The sequence below is a fragment of the Mustela nivalis genome, assembly GCF_964662115.1.
Source record: "Mustela nivalis genome assembly, chromosome: 17".
NCBI classification, from domain to species: domain Eukaryota; kingdom Metazoa; phylum Chordata; class Mammalia; order Carnivora; family Mustelidae; genus Mustela; species Mustela nivalis.
In genome coordinates, this window is record NC_139036.1 from 24025915 (window position 1) to 24041371 (window position 15457).

Below are 15457 nucleotides of genomic sequence, written 5' to 3' on the forward strand. Positions count from 1 at the left end.
CTCCCTGTGCCTTTTCTTCCATTATTATTATTATTATTATTATTATTTATTATTATTATTTTTTTCCTTTTTGAATGTTTTTACAACATTAGCAGGTAAGGGCCTGGAAATGAACTCTCCTACTGAGCCCATTACCTGGAACTTCACTCTGACCCCTCACACCACCCTCCCCCAATGTCCCCAAGCATTTGGACTAAGCTCAAGGTAGCATCCCTAGATCCCCTGAATCACCCGATTCCCTGACTCAGGACTATCCACAGTTCACAAGTGCCAGCAAGGCACTTTTTCTGCTTAGGAAGAAACTTCTCCCTTTAAATGTTTTGTTTGCCTTCAAGTCCATTTGAATACAAAAATACAATGGAATTCCATTAAAATAATGTCTGGGGCACGAGACACCAGGATAAAAGACAGGAAATTGCCCTATTCTTTATGCAGTCCTCCACTTGGTGCTGGCAGTTCCTGGATAACCTAGGGAAGCAGCCTGTTAAGAAAACAAGTGGGCCGTATTTCATGCTGGCTTCCAGCCTCCCCTGCCTGTTTTTATTAGGAGCACAGGGGACTGTTAGAGCAGTAATACACCAGGCCGGTTTATAGTGCTTTCTCCCAAATGCTGAATTTTCATAATTGTTCAACAGGAAAATTGTTCCTTGGGCTGAAAATGTGAATTCTTAAGTCACCTTGGGAAAGCTAATAAGTGGGGAGTCTTTGGGGGTGATCTTTACAAAAGTAAGCTTATAAATCCCAGAGTTGGAAGGGTTGGACCCCGCACTTGAAATATGCATGATCTGGGACCCAGAGCAGGGAGAGATGAATAAATGTCCAGCTACACAGATACTGGTGGCAGAGGCAGGAGCAGAATGTGAACCCCTAACTCTGGTCTTGTGCCTCTTCTGTGCCTGAGTAATGCAGGGATGTATAATAAAGTTCAATACCAGAGTATTCTTCTTGTTGTTGGATTCAAGTTTTAAAGACTGTAAGGACCAGCCAAAGAAAGTGTCCTTAGGCTGATGCCAGGAAGAATATAGTCAGATTTATGGAAGAACTTCTTGAGAATCAGAGCATGGGGATTCTGGATGGAAGTTTTCCATAGGACATGGACTCTTTGAACTAAGTGGATCATACTTTTTAAAGGATGTTTAAAAATAAGGGTGAATTTGGAAAAGATTATCAAAGGATTATCTGCTGATGAAACAGATGGAGAATAGGTAACAGGGGAGACATTTTCCCAAAAAGTCCTTAAAGATGAGAAAACCGTGAACTGTCTCGGGCAGGTTAAATACTAGAGAAACTAGACCAGAGAGCTGAGCAGGCTTCATTCAGGAATCTCAGACTGTGGCCTTCTAGATCTATCAGACAGCTCATCCTCAGTTCTTGGGGATGACACCTCAAGAGTATGGTTTTTTTGTTTTGTTTTGTTTTTGGTTAGGAATAAACCAGCTGCGTCACTGAGAACCAGAGGAGCTCATAAGCACCTATGGGCTCCATTCTATACCTTTGTGCCCTCTCCCTAGCCAACACTGAGTCTAAGCTTTCAGAATCTTATTGGGCAAATCAATGAATAAATCAGTTGATCCAAGAACAGTTGAAGATGGAGATAGTGGCACTGTTTGGGAAGGCAAGGACCACCTCATGCTCTCTGTTTTATATCCTGATAGCAAAATACATTCACAATACATTCACAACTCATTCAACCACGAATGAGGTTTCTGGAATGGATTAATTTCCCAGGTACTAAAGTCAGCTCCTTTAAGCCTAAAGACATTTTGCTTTGGTTCTTTTGATTTGAAAACACCTTAACCTTATTACATACCTCTAAACCAGGGCATACGAAACAGAAACGTCATCTTTTTCTGTTTCAGAATTTCTTAAGACAGTAAAACGGTGATGCATTTTTTTCTGGGGCGCTTTGAAATTATGGTGTAACTTTACCAAATGATCTCATTTAATCCTCACAACAACTTGATGTATATGTACCTTTGTATATTCTGTACATATATATGTTCTCCTCATTTACCTAGAAAAACTGAGGATCAAACAAAATAAAAAGTCATTTTTTTTTCAAGGTTACACAGCCAGTGAGAGGCAATGTCAAGTCTCAAATCCTTATCTTCTGATGGCAAATCCATTGCTTGTGCTGAGAGTAAGTGGTCTTGACTCCCTCCCAGGGTATGGCCAATGGCAGGATCAGGAGTCTGCTAGAAAGATGGGCACTGCAGACTGGGGAAAATAGCATGCTAGGCCTAAGCAACAAGTTGGTAAATAAGGGAAGGAGGCCAGGGTAGTGAAGGGAAAGAGCCTGGTTGGAGGCCTGGACCCCAGAGAAGGGAGGCAGCCAGCCATCACTGTCAGTGCCCAAATGGGTGTGAAGAGTTGGCTGGATGCCTTCCGGCACCAGGAGGGCCTGAGGAATAGGCAATGCCTGGCAGAAGGAAGTTCTTGGCAGAGTGATGCTCAGAGACAGGTGCTTAGGGGTGGCCTGAGTGGCTTGGAGCCAGACCCCAGCCAGAAACTGGGTCCAGCCCCAGCCGTTACAGATCGGGCTAGACAAGGCACAGCGTATGCACCGAGGTCAGACAGGGTGGGGTTCAGGGCAGGGAACCAGGCCAAGCAAAAGTGCAGAGAGCACCAGGAACTGGGACAGTGGGGAGGGCTGCCAGCCTGTCCTTTGCAGCTGGGTGAAGGCCTGCAGATTCCCCAGCACACCAGCGCCTGGATATAGAACCTCATGGCATTGTTCCCAGCCCTATCCTCTGAGCTTCCAGGGATCTCCAGAGCTGCAGGAGGTACAAGCAGTGACTGTAGCAGAAACTGTGCCACTGGTCCTTTCCGAGGGGCACCTCTTGGACTGCAGCAGACACCACGTCTTGCCTGGAGATGGGGTGGTGGAGAGTCACGGTTGTGGGGGACTCTAGATTCTCACTTGTTAGCTGTGGCCTTGAACTAGATGCATGATCTCACTGAGCAATGCAGTGATAATAATAGTACCCATCCTTCCTTCCAGGGTTAGCTGAAGCATCTGACCTGGTACTGTAAATAAAAGTACACAAAAGTATTTCCTTTGAAGTAAGGAAATACACAGTGAAGAATTAGAATTTTTCAGTATTTTTGAGACAGGAGTTAAGGTATTCTATATCTGCAATGTGCGAGGCACTGAGTTAAATGTCACAGCAAGACAAGGGTGACTAAAAGCTTGGGCTTTGGGGGCCAGCACAGGGAACTAAAATTTAGCCAAACAGCAAATGCACAACCAGTTGTAGCACACGACGGAAGGTAGATGGAGTAAGAGCTGAAAGGCGGTATGTGCATGAAGCAGCCACAGGGACTCAGAGCCAGGAAGGATTCATTTCAACTGAGGGTTGTTGTGTGTGTGTGTGTGGGGGGCGGTCAGAAAGGAGCTCATGGAGCAGCTGGTGTCAGAATGAGACTATACAAGAGAGCTATAACGGAGGGGAATAGCAGAATCCAGCAGGCAAATCATCAACCATGGGCCTCGGTCCTATGTCAACCTTAAAGGTTCTAAAGTGATGCTTCAAAACCAAGAGTATGCTCTTGAAGCACCCTGGGATCTTTGAGGTCATCTGCAAATGACCATATCCCTTTCAGACCACCTGTTTTCAGGATCCCTGGGGTGGGACCAGGGTACTGGCATATTGAGGAAACACCCCATCCAAGGTGATCTGGTCACCTTGTGTATTTATGTACTCCAGTATCTTTAGTTAAGAGCCACTGTCCTAAACCAGTTCCAAGCTTTAGCACACTTAAACATCTCTTGGAGAGCTTGTTAAAAATAAATGTTCATTGCCCTTACTTCAAAGATTCTGATTCAGGGGGTTGGGATGAGACCGGAGGAGATTCTGCATTTCTAACAGACTCAGGTGATGCTGAGGCTATGTGTCTGCGGACCCCACATCGAGTAGCAGAGCTCTAAACCATCGGCTGTACCCTTGCTTCTTGCAGAGTCAAGAGGGCCCCTTCGTTTGAAAGCAAATTCATGCTTCTCCATCCTGGACCTTTAAGAAGTGACACTTCCCAATCACCTTGAAACCACCTGTGAATACAGATAAAAAAAAGGACACCCCAGAAGGGTTCACAGCACTAGCTGTGGCCTCCGTACCTGCTCCCCCTGACTCTAGTTTCCCTCTAGTCCCTGCTTCTTAGTGTTGTTCCTGCTTCTACACCTGCTCTGTCTAACACTCCTGGATCCTGTTCATCCTGACCCTGCCCAGAGATTTCAGAAGTATGTGCTACATCTTTTTCTCTTCCCCCTCAGAGTCCAATCCTTGGCCAGCCCACCCGATGCTCAGCTAGGTGATGGTTTGGTCCCCCTAGACTGGTTGCCTTGGAGAATATCCGAGGAAGGGAGCATGATCTGTACTTCTCTCTGAAGCCAGTTCTGGGTAGATTGGTATAATGACTTTGGGTCATATTTGTCCTTTCCATGTTTTTGATCAGCTTTAATTTTGAAAAATATTGCTCATAGGAGCAATTTGTGATCATTAGAGCGAGAGGAAGCCTTCCAAGCTTCCTTTCTGTGTTAGGAGAAATTACCTGGACGGGATCATTGAGCTAGCTGACCAGCCCTGAGATTTGATCATTTGAACGAGTTAGCTGTTGACAGATGACCCCTGCCTTTTAGAAACTTGGCAAAACAGGCCTTGCGTTGTGGGTTCTTGTTAATCCCAGTGGCTGTTACAACCACGTGCATTTCAGTTAAATCATATAAACATTTTGTTATTTTCTATTTTTTTAAATGTTCTTTTTCTTCTTTTAAACATCAAGTCTTTTGGGGAGCCTGGGTAGCTCAGTCGGTTAAGCCTCTGCCTTCTGTTCTGGTCATAATTCTTGGGATCCTGGGATGGAGTCCTGCATCGGGGTCCTTGAACTGTGACTTGGAGAGATGAGGTAACTTGCTCAAGGTCTTACAGTGCTGGAATGGGAGCCCAGGAAGTGAAACCGACTTGTCGAACACCCACTGTGCATAAGTCATCTTTTTTGTCTTTAAAATGGTCCTATAAGGCAGGTGTCACAACACCATTTTACCACGGAGGACAAACGTGCCGAGAGGTGAGTTTTGCACATTTACGCAGTCGTTAAATGGAAGGGCTCCGATTAGAAACCAGGTCTGTCTGAACTTCAAGCTCATCTTTTTTGGACTTTGCCAGATGCTCCTTTATTGGATCCTCCAATGTCTTAACCTAAAGGGGTGTTCTGAACAGGCTGTCTGCGGAAAGCCTGTACAATTCTGTAGTGAGATGATTATTTCACATTTCCTTAGGGCCAGAGGTGCAAATGGCATGAACGATTGCCCAAAGAAGGAAAGAAACAGGAAACATGCACTCATAGGGGCCAGCCGGGAGAATGACAGGTTGGGTTGGTGAGGTGGGGAGGCGGGCTGCAGGCTGCCTGGGGCTCTGGGGTCCAGCAGCACTGGGTGACTTTGGCCTAGTAACTTTGCCTTTCTGAGCTCTCAGTTCTCTCAGCTGCAGAATGGGAATGCTAACACCTCTCTTGTAGGATTATGATGAAGCATAAATGAGCCAGTCTGGAGTACAGAATCTGGCCCATGGGCATGCAATAATCGGTGAATACCTCCTTGCTGCCCTGTTTACTTCAGCCACTGCTGGCTCTGATCAGGCTATGGAGAAAAAGTGGTTCATTTTTTTGAGCAGGAAAGATCTGATTCCAGTAGAGAGGTCCTGGGGCACAGACTGGCGTGGGGGGACTCTAGCAAAATAGCCTTCTCTTTGGTTCTTTCTTCAGGCCAGAACGCTGGTTTCAGGAGCCTTCATCCAAGCGCTAAATCCACCTAATTGCTTTGAAAAGCACGGGGTAGATAAATATCCCATCAGCCTACCGCTGTAATAACGCCAGTGACATTTATGCCTGAGATGAAGGATGCCGGATGAACGGTGATCAGACCCCAGGTACCCTGCCGTGATTGACAGCCCAGACAAGGCTCCCCCTGAGCCGGGAAATGCCAGCCTCTGGGTGGGGAAGGGGGCGGGGGATGAATGCCACGTGGTTTGCCCATGACATGAAGTGAAAAGAACCCTGTTTGGGCAAGTTACATAACCTCTCTGAACCTCTGGTTTATGTCTGTGAGAGGAGCACCATGATGCTTTGGGCACGAAATAAATGAGAGGAATAAATGAAGAACCCAGCATTGCTCCCGCAGAGCTGCCGGAGCTCCAAAACCATCAGGTCCTTCTCCTTTCAGGACTTTGCCAGATGCTCCTTTATTGGAGCATCTTTTCCTATCTTTCCTTTTTCCTGGAATCACCTCTTTGTTTACTCCCTCCTGAGACCTATGGACACCCCATTCACAAACCCAGAAGTACACTCCATTCATCCACCCATTCGTCAATACTATTTCCCATTCATTCATCAATTATGTTTTGGTCGCCCAAAATGTGCCAGGTCCTATCCTACGATCTGCCTACAAGAAATAATCAGACCTCTTGCCCGCCCTTGAGTTGTTCAGAGGTTAATGGAGGAGACATGCCTTGTATCAGATAAGGTCCCAAGGAGGGAAAGTTGGCACACGCATGTAAAGATAATCCAAGGAGAGTTGATTTACAAAGGGATTAATTATGAAGACATGGGTGGAGTCCCCAGCAGCAAGACTTTCAGCACTCCTGGGACCAAGGGCAAGGAAGGGAACCAATCTCAGAACCCAGCAGGAGAGAGCTGGGCACAGCAGGCCGCCTTGACAAGAACAGTGACCTTCTGTCCAGGGACACAGGCAGCCCAAGGTTACCTCCCAGGAAGGGAGCCCCACAGCTGCTCCCTCTCTTGGAACTTCTCTAATGCTCCCCATTAGCTGACATAACCAGAAGCTCAAGGGAAATGAACTCCTTGATTTGGTCCACAGCCCTGCCTTTCTCACCTTCCCTGGACCCCTGAGATAGTCTTTCCCATTCCTCTCTGCCTGGCTAACTCTTTGTTGACCTTAAGAAATCATGACCTACTTAAATATTCAGTAAGGTGTAGAGAATAAAAATCAGACACCCCGGTACCCACCGCCTGTGCTTAATAAATGTGAAAGTTTTGCCACATTTGCTTCAGATCTTTTTCAGCAAGAAAACATTGTAGATACAATGGGAGCATCTATTATATTTCTTCCCCTCCTGTAACACCACTTTGAAGTTAATGAGTATCCTATCCATCCATGCTTTTACGTGTTTGTTACATTGCTCTGCTTAAAAAAATGTATATAATTACCATTGTATTATAGACAAACTTTTATAATTTGCTTTCTTCACTCAGCATTATGTGGGTGTTTGGTTGTAGCTTTGTTGATTGGACATTGTCTTAAGAGAGTTTATTGGTGGGTAGCTTCCCTTGAAGGGTGAGGGTCAAGCAATGATGGCTAGCCTAGACTTGACTTAAAAAGAATGACTTTCACAGAGATTTCATAGGCATTAAAAATCACAGCGACTTCCAAGTCTCCTTGCAACTGCTCCCCTTCCCACTGTCACAGTGCAGCTGTTTGCATCTGACAATGATGTTGGGAGGGAAAGCAACCTTGTTGGAAAGAAGGGGGAGAGGTGGCTGCTGCTGCTGCCTGCACTCTTTCCCCTCGCGGGGTTCCTTCCACTTTTCCATGTGCCCATCTGGTCATCCGTTTCCAGCAGCTGCCCATGAACACTATCTGTTCTCTTGCAGTTAGATCTCTTTCCCACATCTAGCATCCTTATGACAAATACCAAACCGTCCAGACCTATGTGGACACTGCCTCCCAATGAGTGGTGAGGGGGAAAGCTGGGAAGCTGCTGTTGGGTATCTATCTCTGTTCCCAACACAAGGAAAAGCATGGATCCATGGTCAAACATCACCCAGTCCTGGAGCTTTGACTTTATTTGCCTCAGGAGAATGCACTGGTGCCACAGAAACCATTCCAACAAGGACCTACCCTGAGAGACCTATGGACTATCAGGGCAGGAGGATGTCTCCTATTTTCAATCTCAAGGCGCTTAAGAATATAGCACCTCTGCCACCACCACCACCACTACCACCACCACATTTATAATCAACATTGTGTTTTCGAGCTACCTCTAGGATGACGATATATAGATCTATTTCATTTCTTTTGGTTGTTAAAATCAGATTCCATCACAACTTATTTCTCCATTTTCCTGTTGATGGACATTTCAACTTTTCAATCTTTTGCTGTTATCAACAATGCCACAATACAAAGAAATCCTTGAGCTCATGTTGAAAAAAAATGTTCTGCAGGATATGTATATATTCAGAAGTATCATTGCTGGATCACATGGTATGTGTTCTTTTTGTACCAGTCCAAAATACTGCATGCTGTGATGAGCACTGGGTGTTACACGTAACTAATGAATCACTGAACACTGCACCAAGGACTAATTATGTACTATACAGTGGCTAACTGAACATAATAATAATAATAATAATAATAATAATAATAACAATAATAAAAACCCAAAACAAAAAAAATAAAAAAACAAACCAAAATATTGCCAAATTTCTCCTGCAAATAGATATGTCCACTTACATTCATACCAGTAGCATCTGAGCATTCCTATTAGAACTATATTTTTAAAAATTCCTTAATTCCAATTTCAGGGAAGTACAAATATACATGGTATGGTAGAAACAACCCTGAATTATGGGTCAATATGAGGAGATTCCGGGTCTCTCTCTGCCCCTGTCTTGCTGTAGCACTGGCAGAAACATGCTCCTGTCTTTGGGCCCCATTGTCCTCACTTATAAATTGAGGGCACAGACTAAAATGTCTCCTTAGTTCCCTCTAGCTTTCACCTTTTGCCATCTGTGCTTTAAATGATGGCTGACTTAAAAGTAAAGGGAGCCTTCATTCATTTGCATTGACTTGTTTCATCAGATCCTCACCATGCCCTACTGTATCCTGGTTCCTGGGTACCTACAGAGACATGACCATGTTCCAGTCTTCAAGCCCCTCACACTTGAATGGAGGAGACAGACAAGCAAATGGAGATGCTCTGGCCAAGGCATCCCAGGATGGTCAGAAAGGCTTCATGTTGGAAGTTATGCGTTATGTTAGGGACGAGTTGGCATCATCCAGGCAAAGTCCAAGGACGGTCATTCCGGACAGAAAAAGGCATGGAAGCTAGAGGTGGCTTGGGATATTTGAGGATGTTAAGTAATACAGATTGACTGTTTCATTGGAGTGTGGCTGCCATCTCGATCTTTCATTTTTAAATTCATTCAACCCTATTTACTGGTTGCCATTTTATGCTACCCACTCTGCTAGGAGCTGGGGATGTAAGATGAACAAAAATGTCATAGCTCCTGCCCAGGTGGAGTTTTCTGTCTAGTTGGGGGACACAGACATTAAGTACACAGAGAAATAAGTGGTGAAGAAAAGAGCAGTGTGCTATGAGTGATAACATCCCGTTGGACTGATTTAAAGAGGGGTGGGGCTAGGTCTTTCCCAAGGAAGTGGAAGTTCTGAAAGCTAGGAAGGAGCCACGCATGAAGACAGCAGGTTGAGCCTGTGGAGGGGGAATAGCGGGAAGTCTGAAGTAGAAAGTGCTTCATATGCCTGGAACAGACAAGAGTCCTTGAGGGGATAAAGCACAGCAACAGAGGGGCAAGAAAGCAAGAAATGAGACTGGGGAAGGAGGCTGGGTGCAGGTCCTTCCTTCTGTGACCTGGTGAGGAGCTGGGCTTTTGCTAAGGGCAATAGAAAGGAGAGACCATTGTCCTTTCCCTAACCCACCCACTCTTCCCCCTTCCTTCTTTCCTACTTTCCTTCCTTCTTCCTTCTCACCCTCTGTCCTTCCTTCCCACCCTCCCTCTCTCCTTCCTTTCTATACATGTCTCCTGGTCGTGCTGCAAGGAGTCTAGGCATCTGATTCAGCCTACACCCAACATCTGCATGAACAACTGTAGGAGCACTCAACCCCAAAGACTTCTCTTCATGCCCCCTTTCAGCACCCCACTCTTGGACCTGGCCATCACCAAGAAAGTCTCCACCTATAGAATCTCATCCCCACAACTTCTCTCCCATTGTGGCCTCCTTCCTTCCCCTCCTGGTCACTCACTCGGCTCTCCTTCCAAGGTTGCTCTGTGACCTCTTCAAGACCCCCTTGACTTCTCAACCATCCTCTGCCAACACGTCTTCCCACTTTGTCTTCACCAGTCCATCTCATCAACCATCAACAATTCCTTGCCATGTCTTCACCTCCCATGCCTGTTCTGCAAAATTCTGATTGTGCATAAATTAAACTCTTTTCCTGGGCTGTTGAAGGCAAATGCCACAGGTGTGTCTCTTCATGAATTCATGCTTTCTGATGCCTAGGAGGCCTGGGGTACCTGCCTGTTCTGAGCCCCCCTGACTGTCCCTTTCATCCACACTTGCTCATTCTTTATCATGGTCATTTCAAATCTTCATTCCTCTTCCCTAAACTTCTTCTTCCTGTCCTCTTAACAGATGACCTCGCTTCCTACTTTGAAGCAAAAATAGAAGCCATCAGACAAGAATTCCCTCAACTGCCTGGCACAACACCTACCAATTAACCTGATTTGTGCTCTTTTCCACCTTTTCCTTTGTCAGTGGCTGACCCTCAACCTGTGCTCTGAATCCCAAAGTTTTCTCCCTTCATGAAGATGCTGCTCCATTGATTATCCATTCACAAGAAGGAAGAGTCCATAAATCTTTGTCCTTGCTGTGTCCCCTGTGCCTGAAACACCACCAGGCACATAACAGGTGTCTGAGAAATATTTGTTGAATGATTTCTCTCTTCTCTGCCTTCAACCTCTGTCTCTCTATTGATTCATTGCACCAGTGTTTAAACCTGCTTAACGCTTCTTCTTCAATTAAAAACAAAAACAAAACAAACCACAACAAACAAATCTTGACCTGGTGCACCTCTTTCCCTGGCTACAGCCCTTGTCTCCCTCACTGACCAATGTGCCTGAGCCCCTGTCTGGCTCCATCTCCTTCACCTCAACCCTCTGTTCCCACTGCCTGGATTCACCCTCCCAAGAAAATTGCTGCTCCCCTGATCACCTCATTTGCATGCTTCTCATGTCTCAGAGTACCTGATCTCTGGCGGTGGTTGGCTCTGCTGCCCTCTCCTTTCTTTGGAAACACTCGGTCTCCCCATATCCGTGACCATGCTCCAGTCTGCCCTCCCTGCCTTTGCATTGTCTGAACCAATTCACACTCCAGCCAGCCAGTTCTCTCATGCAGATCAGGTCCTGGAACTTCCCTTGAGCCTCTGTTCTTGCTCCTCTGTCCCCTAGATGACATCCGTGTTCCTTCCAGGGGGTTGTCAGACTCAGCCTTCTCTACCTCTCCCCGTGCCTTCTGGAGCCCCACCCGCAGCAGGCAGAAGCTAATCTGTTAGAGGTCTCTGGCCCTTTGTCCATGCTGGCCCTCCTGGTTATCTGACCCTCTAGCACTTCCCCCAGCCACGTGCTTGGTTTAGGGACCACGGCCTTAACTTTTTTTTTTTTTTTAAAGATTTTATTTATTTATTTTACAGATAGAGATCACAAGGGGCAAAGAGGCAGGCAGGGGGTGGGGGGGGGGGAAGCAGGCTCACTGCTAAGCAGAGAGCCTTATGCAGGGCTCTATCCCAGGACCCCAAGACCATGACCTGAGCCGAAGGCAGAGGCTTAACCCACTGAGCCACCCAGATGCCCCTATGGCCTTAACTCTGCCCTTAGTGTTCCAGACCTTCTGCCGTCCAGGCCAGGACTTAAACTTGGCACATGTTTATATTCCCAATCTTGGGCTGGCTCTTCGTAATAGCCTTCATTTTTGAAGGTTATTTTATAGTATACAACGAACAGCCACACCCATTTTCTCATCTAATGCTCTCAACAGCTCTGAAAGGTGGGCATGTTCCCTGTTACGTCCATTCCCCAGACAGAGCCAGGGGTCGGGGAGTCACAGTGCCTTGGGTCTAGAACTCTCACCCAGGTGTCCTGATGCCTCACGGTGGCTGGGGGCTTGTTCTCTGTCTCCTTTCCACCCTCCCCACGTCCCAGTCCTGACCTTTCAGGGCGGCACCTTGGTCTCCCAGCCCAGCTGAGGGCGCCGGCCTTTCACCCCAGGACAGCCTCTCCTCCGGGAACCCCAGCCAGGATGGGCCTGGTCGTGAGAACCGAGAGGGAGCCTCTTGTTCCCGAGGCTGAGATGTTTTCCCTTCCTTGACTCCACTTCCCCAGTGAGCAGTGGATCATCTGCCGACAGGACTAAAAATAAGTGACGAGGAAGGACTGAGATGAATGGGGCGGGAGTCTGCGGGGAGCCGGCACAGAGGCAGGAGTGGGCAGGAAGTCTTTAGGCTGAAGGAAGACCTGTCAGAGAAGAAAAACCACTGCTGAGTGGAGCCTCCTGTGTTCCTGCGACACACAGATCCTCTCGGCTTCCAGCAGCCTGCAGGCCGAGCTGATTCCTTCTGTCCCTGATTAATAAAGCCCATGTCACCGGCCAGCACGTTGCCAGCACAGTGGCGTGGGCTCCGTCCAGGCTGCCATCTGCTTTGAACCGGTTTTCAGCTGCCCCTTTGACAACAGTTTGTAGGAGTCTTGTCACTAGAGGTCCCCTGATCCAGCCACACATCTGGGCTGTTTCCAAAGGGGCCAGAGAGCTATGAACCTGAAGACGGTCTGCGAGAGCACAAGGTCAGACAAGATCAGAGTATTGTGGGGTTTAAAAAGGAAGGAGCAGTCAGAGCTGCCTCTTCTGACCCAGTGGGGTTCTCTGCCAGCAAGCTGGAGGAAGCTTCTCCCAGTGTGGGCTCCTCTCAGCTGGGCAAGCTCATCCAAGACACTAAACCTCTCTGGGCCTTTGTTGTGTCATTTGCACGAAGACTGAGATGTCCACATGCTACTCCCCAGAACCTGTGAGTACTGCTTCATAGGATAAAAGAAGCCGGAGGGACAAATTTAAGGATTCTGAGAGTATCCTAGATGATCCAGGTAGCCCAATGTAATCGCAGAGTTTCTTATAAGAGGGAGGCGGGGGACAGAGAGGAAAAAGTGATGGGACAACAGAAACAGGTATCAGAGTAATGTGATCTCATTAGGGGGAGGAAGAGAACACAAGCCAAAGGACACAGGCGGCAGCCACTAGAAGCTGAAAAAGGCAAGGAGTCACGCAGCCGTCTCAGAGCTTCCAGAAAGAACCAGCCCTACCAGCAACTTGATGTTGGTCCAGCACATCTGAGGTCTGACTTCTGACCTCTAGAGCTGGAAGAGCATGAGTTAGTGTTGCTTCACCACTATTTCTCATAATGTGTCATGGCAGCCAGAGGGAACCGATACAGTGGGACTCCCCATTTGTCAGCAAAAAGAGCAAGATTATATGACGTCATCCAAGGTAAGGAGACCATTCTGTCCTCAAGCCACACTCTGGCTTTAGTAATATCTCCCTGGGAGAAATTGCTGTGGGCCAAGGTGATGATCTCCCCCTGAAATGCACTCCCCTTAACAGCAGCACGGGTCATAGAAATAACACCCAAGCCCCAGAGGTAATTAAAAATTTTCTAGCCGCTTCACTAAAGTGACAAAAAACTGGTGACATTTATTTAAATAATATATATATTTTCAACCCAATATATGCAAATATCATTTTTTCAACCTGAACCAATATAAAACATTTTTTTCTTTTCTTTCTTTTTTTTTTTTTTTTGGTACCATGTCTTTGGAATCAAGGGTGTATTTTACATTTGAAGCACTCCTCTGTGTGAACCAGCCACATGGGGCTCAGATTCGAGCTTGGGTCCAATTCAGACAGTTCTAAAAGGTTAAGAATGCCAACCTCTAAGAGCGGGTCATTTCTTCAAACTCTCTAACTGACCCCGGGTGGACAATGGGCCTTGGGAAAGTGATCACCATGACAGGCTTTTCATGATATTAGGAATAGTCACCTACGGTCAAGGCAGTAGCTGGGGAGAAGCAGGGCTAGAATCCAAGGACGCCGCCTTCCTGACCAGGGAAGGGGACAGTGAGGCCAGGCTGAATAGTTAAGCTCCAACTGTGTACACTGTTCTGTAACTTGCTTTTATCTACTCATGTATGCAGTTAGTATGCCCTGTCAATATTCCTTAAGTACCTAAACTTAAATGATATTACAATGACAAGATAGTTACACAATGCTTTATTTAGGTCATTTCCTCTTTCTTTAGAACCAGCAAGGGATGTGAGCCCCCACCGGTCCCCAAACCTCTGTGCAGCAGGGGCCAGTCGGCTCTGTATGCCCTTCCTTGCTGCTTCTCAAGGGTCCTCATTGTCAAGGAGTTTGCTTCAAGCATCCTCTGGGAGACAGACTAGGAACAACAGAATTTAGGAACTTGGGGGCTATTTTGGAGCTTAAATATTCAACATGAAATACATTGCTCCCGAGTGGGCATCCCATCCTAAGGGAACCTCCTAGCTTGCGGTTGCTGATGAACGGCAGTGGTGAGCTGCCCCAAGCCTTCCAAGGTCATGTTCCTGTCTGCTCTGCGGCCTCCAGGCCTGCCTCCCCATCCTTGCTGCTTCCCTGCCCCTGACTCTGTGCAGTACCTGTATCTCCTGCTTTCCCTGTCAGCTCCGAGCTCCTCTTGCCCTTCCAAGTGGGCTCCAGCTCCGCTAATGGCTCTTCTCTTATAGGGTTGTTGTAAGCAGTAAATGAGAACGGGTACATGAAGTGCTAGCTACCATGCCTGGCACGCAGAAGTTTCTCTGTGGAGCTTAGCTATCAGTTAGAAGGTTAGGTATCAATTCACAGAGTAGGAAGTAGAGCTGATACTGGAACCTGGGAGCAACTTGGTCACTCATCGCCCACCCCGTTTGTCTCTCTATATGCCATCCTGCCTTCCTGTAACACTTCCATTCCAGAGAGACTGGCACACTGTTACCTCCACACCTTTCCACAGGCCATCACCTACTCTTGGGAAAGCTGTTTCTTTTCTGCACACACAAACACTTTGCAAAGTACAATGTGCATAACCTTCATTATTGGCCTTATCATCAGGACCACATCTGTCAGATTTCGTAAACATTTCTTTTTGAAGGCTAGATACGTATTTATTTTTCATGCATTTTTCTTTTCAAGCCCTAACATGTGTTTATTTTTGTACTTGTGTTCTTTTGCTACATTTGGTGAATGTGTTTGATTTTTATTTTTAATTGTGGTAAAATATACATAACAGAAAATTTATCATCTCAACCATTTAAAAATGTACAATAAAAGATTCTCCTGTAAAGAATTCTCCCACAATCCCACCACATCCCTAAAATTCATACCCAAGCCCACCCAAAGCCCTGCCCCCCAGCCTTTCCCTTGTGAAAATATCTGGGTACCCCAGTCTACTTCAGAGTGAATGAGGTGTCTCTCCATCCCTAGATGGGACCTTGGCACACCAGGCCTTTCACATGGGTTCCTTCTCAGATCTGACACCGAGCCCACTGTGAGGATTTCACTTCTAACTGGTCTGGGGACTCCTCC